The sequence below is a fragment of the Kryptolebias marmoratus genome, linkage group LG11 (genome assembly GCF_001649575.2).
Source record: "Kryptolebias marmoratus isolate JLee-2015 linkage group LG11, ASM164957v2, whole genome shotgun sequence".
NCBI classification, from domain to species: domain Eukaryota; kingdom Metazoa; phylum Chordata; class Actinopteri; order Cyprinodontiformes; family Rivulidae; genus Kryptolebias; species Kryptolebias marmoratus.
The window spans coordinates 13,369,240-13,375,225 of record NC_051440.1 but is presented as its reverse complement, the minus strand read 5'-3'; positions in this window follow the sequence as shown (position 1 = coordinate 13,375,225).

Here is a 5,986-nt window from a genome sequence, read left to right as displayed (position 1 = left end):
CCTCCTCCTCCTCCTCCCCTCCTTTTTTTTTTCTTTTCTTGCAGGCCTCCTAATATGTTCCATATTGGGAGTTTAAGTGGGGTGGACTCAGGAAATGCAGTCACACTGCTTTACCTTCCAAGCTTCCAGCTTGAGGTTTGGCTTCAGAGACGGTGGTTGTGTGGACCGGGGCTGATTGGGTGGCGGGAGCTGCCGAAACACCACTTAGAACCCGGCCTAACTTTCTTTTCTGTGGTCTCTCCTCCTCCTCCTCCTCCCCTTAAGAGCCTAGACGTCCAAGTCCCTGGCTCTGTTTTGTTATGTTTCTTTGCTTGCCGAGAAACCAAATGGGGAATGAGCAATCGTGGCTTTTTTCTTGGAGAACTGATTAAAAGAATGTTTTTGACCTTTGACAAAGACGTGAAGACTGATGTCACCCTGTATGTGTTCGATTGTCTGTCGCATCAGGGTTACTTACTCACACTCGGTACCAATGCATGCTATGAGCACCAACTGACTGCATGAGATCTGGTTTTTAAAACCGTGCAATTTACTTTGAGAGTCAACTGTGTCTGTCAGTTAGCAAAATATCTCGTGACCCAGAAGACACATTTTAATGAAACTTTCAGAAGGTAATCATTGGATGCACATCTCTAACTGATTAACTTCTGGAGCCATCCAATTTGCGATGGACGCCACTGCTAACCAACTTTAGTCATCACAGAAATGGTTATAACTCAGTCAGTTTTACAGGTGTTGTGCTGAGAATTTGCGTGGTAGTAGCTGAGAGCCAATTCTCTGAGATCCAACACATCTCACGAGATCTCACAATATCGCGTGAGTTCATTCATAAAGTCATTTACAAGGGTTGACCAAAATGGCTGTAACTCTGCCCTGTCTGTTTGTTTAATACTTTCTCTGTGTCTTTCATACAAAAACCGACATGTAGAAAAAAATGGCGAATGGCGTGAACACCTAACGATGACCTCACTTCCTCTTGTGTGATTTTCATTAAGCCGGTGGTCGGGGCTCGCCTCGCCGTAGCTGTTGGAGCCTGCTGGACAGCGTGAGGCCGTTTCTGGGAGCGTATGTCTCTGAGGAGAGTAAAGAGGAGCGAGGAGGCTCGAATTCCAGCCCCAGAGGTCAAGTTTTACATTCCTTGGGCACACACCGCTGCCTGTCTCCACACTGACATACCTGCTGAGCATATGAGTGCCGGCAAGAGGCCAGGAATGTGGCTGCTGGAGTGGACGTGTCTTCTTTCAGACTAATATGTTAAAACGGAGCGGAATACGTACGTCATCCGTCACGCAGCTCATTAAATTAAAGGCCTAGCACTCAGGGAAGGGATGAATATCGTTTGTCCCTTTCATGCCAGAGTTTTACACTAACAACATTTTAGGTTGAGAAATGACAGATTTATTCCCGTTTCCGTCAAACCTTGACAATACTCATGCATCCATTTTCTTTACCCGCTTCTCCTTTCCAGGCTGCGAGGAGCTGTCTCCAGCAGTCTCACTGCGCGAGAGACAGGGGACACCCTGGACAGTCCATCAAAGGGCCACATTGAAACAAACGAGACAAGCAAATTACCAGTTAACCTAAACATGCATAAAAAAAAACCTCACTTTTGCACAGGGTTAGTGTGCGAACTTCACACAGAAAGGGCCCAGGTTGGGAGGCGATCCTGTGAGCTTCTCACAGAGAGACGACAGCTCGAACCACTGCCTCGCTGGGCCGCCTGAAAAGAACATTATAACCAATCTCATGCAATATACCTGTTAACTATCAGCTACCCTCACACAAAGTTTCAGCTCAGTAGCTCTAAAATTAACTGAGTCATGGCCACTTTTGTGTCTGATGTGATTGTTTTTTTTTGTGTGTGGTGAAAATCTTGACTTGGGTTGACTCCGAAAGCTGATGTAGATGTCCACACGACGATGACTTTCTGAAAAGTTTCATTCAAATCCATTCAGCGACTCCATTCAGATATTTTTGCTCACCGTACGGACAAACAAACACAGACATGTGTGAGACGAAGCACTTTTTGACGTAGACGTCAGGGGGAAACTACGCAGTCAGAATTAGCTTGGAGTCCAAAGAACCGAGCCGGACCGATGCTGTAAGAACTCCCAGAGATGCCACGGCGTTTTGCTTCGATGTAACAGTCTCCCTGAACGAAGCTGACCTGCCTTTGGAATCGTTCAGTCTTTTCGTTGTGATTTCCATGGAATGGGGGAACACCAGTCCAGTCGCTCACTATGGCTTCCATCAGTTTAACAACAGTGTTTATTTCACCGACTTTAAACCGGGCCTGAAAGGGTAACACGAGTGGGAAGTTGATCACTGGTTAGATTTAAGCGAGGCCTCCCGCGCTGCGTTCACGTAGAAACTCCAGGGCCGTGCGATCTGTTTCTGCATTACCCGGACTTTTAGTTGGACGGACTTTGTTTACAATCAAACCACTAAAACGCTTTTAAACTCGCCTCTTTCCCCTGTGTAAATGTTTTATGAGCTATGACATCGTCCTGGGGCTTAAAAGCAGCAAAGACGATTGTGGTGCTGCTTTAAATTTATGTCAGACACAGTGTAACCTTACATCCAACACACACCTCGGTGCCAGTACTGCTACAGTAGAGGATCAGTTAATCCCAACACGGTAAATAGATACATATATATGCACTGTTTGGCAAGGTTTTTGGATGATGATTTAGAGCTGATCTAAAGCATAAAGCTCAGGATGTTCAGTTTCCAGGCTCCTTGAGAACATAAGTGTCCCCTCAGGGCTTCCCGACCAAAAGAGAGGAGCTGGTGTTAATGCCTTGTCGTGTTCCTCGAGGGCCCCGCAACATGGTCTCCATCTGAAATTCTTAGGTTTTTTTTTTTTTTTTCTTTCTTTGTCTCTATTTCAGCTAGGCTGGAGCCCCAGCTGCTTCACTCGTCCCGTGCCATCCCGTGTGAGGCTGTTTAACATCTTAATCTGCCGCTGTCTTTCATCTGGCTCCTGTTAAAGCCTTAACAGAAAGATTGCGAACGCCGACTTCTGTCAGCGCCTCGCTGTAAGACGGAGGGGAGAGGTGCGGGGACGGACGGAGACGAGCAGACAGGGGAGAGGCGCTCGCAGAAGCACTTTGGGGAATTGTGCGGATCTGAGCTTTGGTGGAAGACAGATTGAACTCAGATTTTTTACCTTACTTCCTTTGATAAACAAGTCAAAACACAAAGGTAACAAAATTCATCATACAGCTATTATACTTATTAATATCTGTATAAATGCTGAGTCAGGGTTCACGCTGCTGTGTTCCTATTCATAGTATTTTTTTGTAGTTTTTTTACAGTCAAACTACTTCTTCATACTTTTAATCATTAATACATCAAACATTCAGATGATCAGAATAGTGTACAATGACTTTTTTGTGACTTTTATACTTTTCAAAATATTTAACTTTATTTAAACTAAAATTTCTCATAGAAATACATCTTCTAAAGCATTATTCTTTTCAAAATCTGCTTCAGCACACTTGCTCTATTTTTATCTTCTTATGCTTCTTTTAGCTTTTAGCTGCTGTTCTGCCATTTTTAGCTTTTTGCTACCGTTTAGCTACTTTTCACTATAATTTTACTATTTTTAGTATTTAGCTATCGTTCTGCTTGCTTTAGTTACTGTTTGGCTCCTTGTAGCTTTTAGCTAGTTTTTCATATTTTAGCTACTGTTTTATTAATTTCTGCTTTAGCATTTGTTTTACCAATTGAAGCTACTGTTGCTAATTTTAGCATCTGTCTGGCTAATTTTAACTACTGTCATGGTATTTTTTTTAGCTTTTAGCTTCTGTTGTGTTGCTTTTAACTTCTGCTGCTGTTTTGCTGCTTTTAGCTTGTGTTGTGCTCATTTTCATCTTCGTTCTGCTCATTTTAGCTTCTATTCTGTTCATCAACTCAGTTTCAGCTTCTTTAGCAAGTTTCAGCCAAGTCATCCAGCACTCTGCATTCACGCTGCATTTTTACAGGAAATACCATTTCACCAGTACATAATTAGACTAATGCATAAATTATTTATTGTTTTGATAATTCAAAAAAGTTTGAGGTAAAAATAAAATTGAACTCCACAAAGTCAGAGTAGAGTTGTGTGATTTTGCCTGTTTTGACCTTCAGACCCTCAAAAATCAGTTTTTTGTTTGATGTAAAATAACAATGAACGAGTTCTGCACAGAAAACATTCAGATGTCAGCCATGTTGAACTCCATGTTCTCTTATATCAAAGCCTGAGCCTCAAAAGGAACAACAGCAACACTGGGTTTGTGTAGAAATCCACTTTCAACTATACATTTTAATGAAAAGACCAGTAACATGATTAACGTTTATAAATTCTGTTCATTTTTATTGTCCGCTGCCACAAATTTTAACCAAACTCTAAGATAGTAATCACTGTCAGTACGTCTACAGCTGATTAACGTTTGGCGTCGACCCAATTCAAGATGGCGTAACATATAATCAACCTCAAACCAGAAAATGGCTAGAACTCTTCTTTAAACTTTATTTTAAACTTTGCCGTGCAATGCGACGGTCAAAATGCTAGTTGAATTGATTTTTTTTTTTTTTTTTTGCACGTTTTAACGTTATTCTCCAGTATTCAACCTGCAGCTTTGTTCCGACACCTTCTTCCTCTGTGGTGTCATCATCTCTCTGGCTTGTACTTGTTAAGGCTAAGCACCAAGACTCATGCAAGCCAGCGACAATTATGTTGTTATCTGTGCTTCTCTTGGCAGCTCGCTGCAGTGCACGGTGGTGAGGTTCTCAGAGATTCCTCTGCAGATTTATGCCAACGCCCATCCCTTCGCCTGTGGCAACAGGTATGAGTGGCGGCAGCCTGTCAGAGCCTACAGGCTCAATGATGTTCTTACAGCCATTAACATGGTGAGCAATTGCTAATAGGAATGAGCCCTGAGCAACAAGAGCCGGGTCAGCTGCAGTACAATGGCACCTCGTGCATCCAACAACCAGGGGGTGTTGTGAGGAGCCGCCAACTATACGTGCCTCCTCCACGCTCCACTGAAAGTCCTCTAATCGTTTCGATTTTTTTTTTTTCCCTTTGCCTGCATGAACAAAATCGAGCGATCCATAGAAATTAATATAAATGCTGTAATGACTGCCCCGAGGGCGGCTCAAAATTGTCATAATAGCAGGCGTCGTGTGAGCTGAAAGGAGAAGAAAAAAAAAGAAAATCCTCATTACACTTGCTCCTGCATTCTCCCTGGATGCTCGACGTGCCGCAGCTTGTCACTTTTACTTGCAAAGTGTACATACGCATCTGCTTGTCATTCCTGAATGGGCTCCGAATCAAAGGAGGAAGCATAAATCTGTTTGTGTTGTGTGTTTGAGGAGGATGTAATGAAATTCTGATTTTCTTTCATAATGTATTTTGTGTCTCAGTTCTCTGAGAAATCAGGCCAACGGTCCTGCCAAGCCTTCACTCTCGGGTGTAGGTTTAAACTGGGGGCAAGGTAAATTTGGCCCTCGGTGTTGGCTTGTTTTCGCTGGCACTCGCGTGTTTTTTTTTTTTTTTGTGTGTTTTTTTTTTTTGAGCACAACCAGGCATTTGCTTGTATTTCACTGGCAAGGCCTCAGTCGGTGAGGTACAGTGTCAGGGGATTTCTTCCCTCCGCCAGTGGCTCCGCTCCAGCCTATAAGAGCCACGTTCACCTCTGAAGAGAGGCTCCGCGACGTGTCAATGTGATCACTGTGTGAGGGGAATACAAAAGAACAGGCAGGTGGTTGTTACAGGGAGGGGGGGCGACGAGCCGGAGTCGTGCCGACGGAGACTGATCAGCCTGACTGTACGACACGACCAGTCAAGGAAGCTGTTTTATTTTTGTTTCTGCTGGACGAATATTTGTGAGTCCATTATGGGGTTACACCTACAGACAGCGGCCTTCGGAGACAGAAGGAGTTTGTTTTCATCCTTTTCATCTTTCCCCTCATCCGACACTCTAACCCCCCCCCCCCCCCC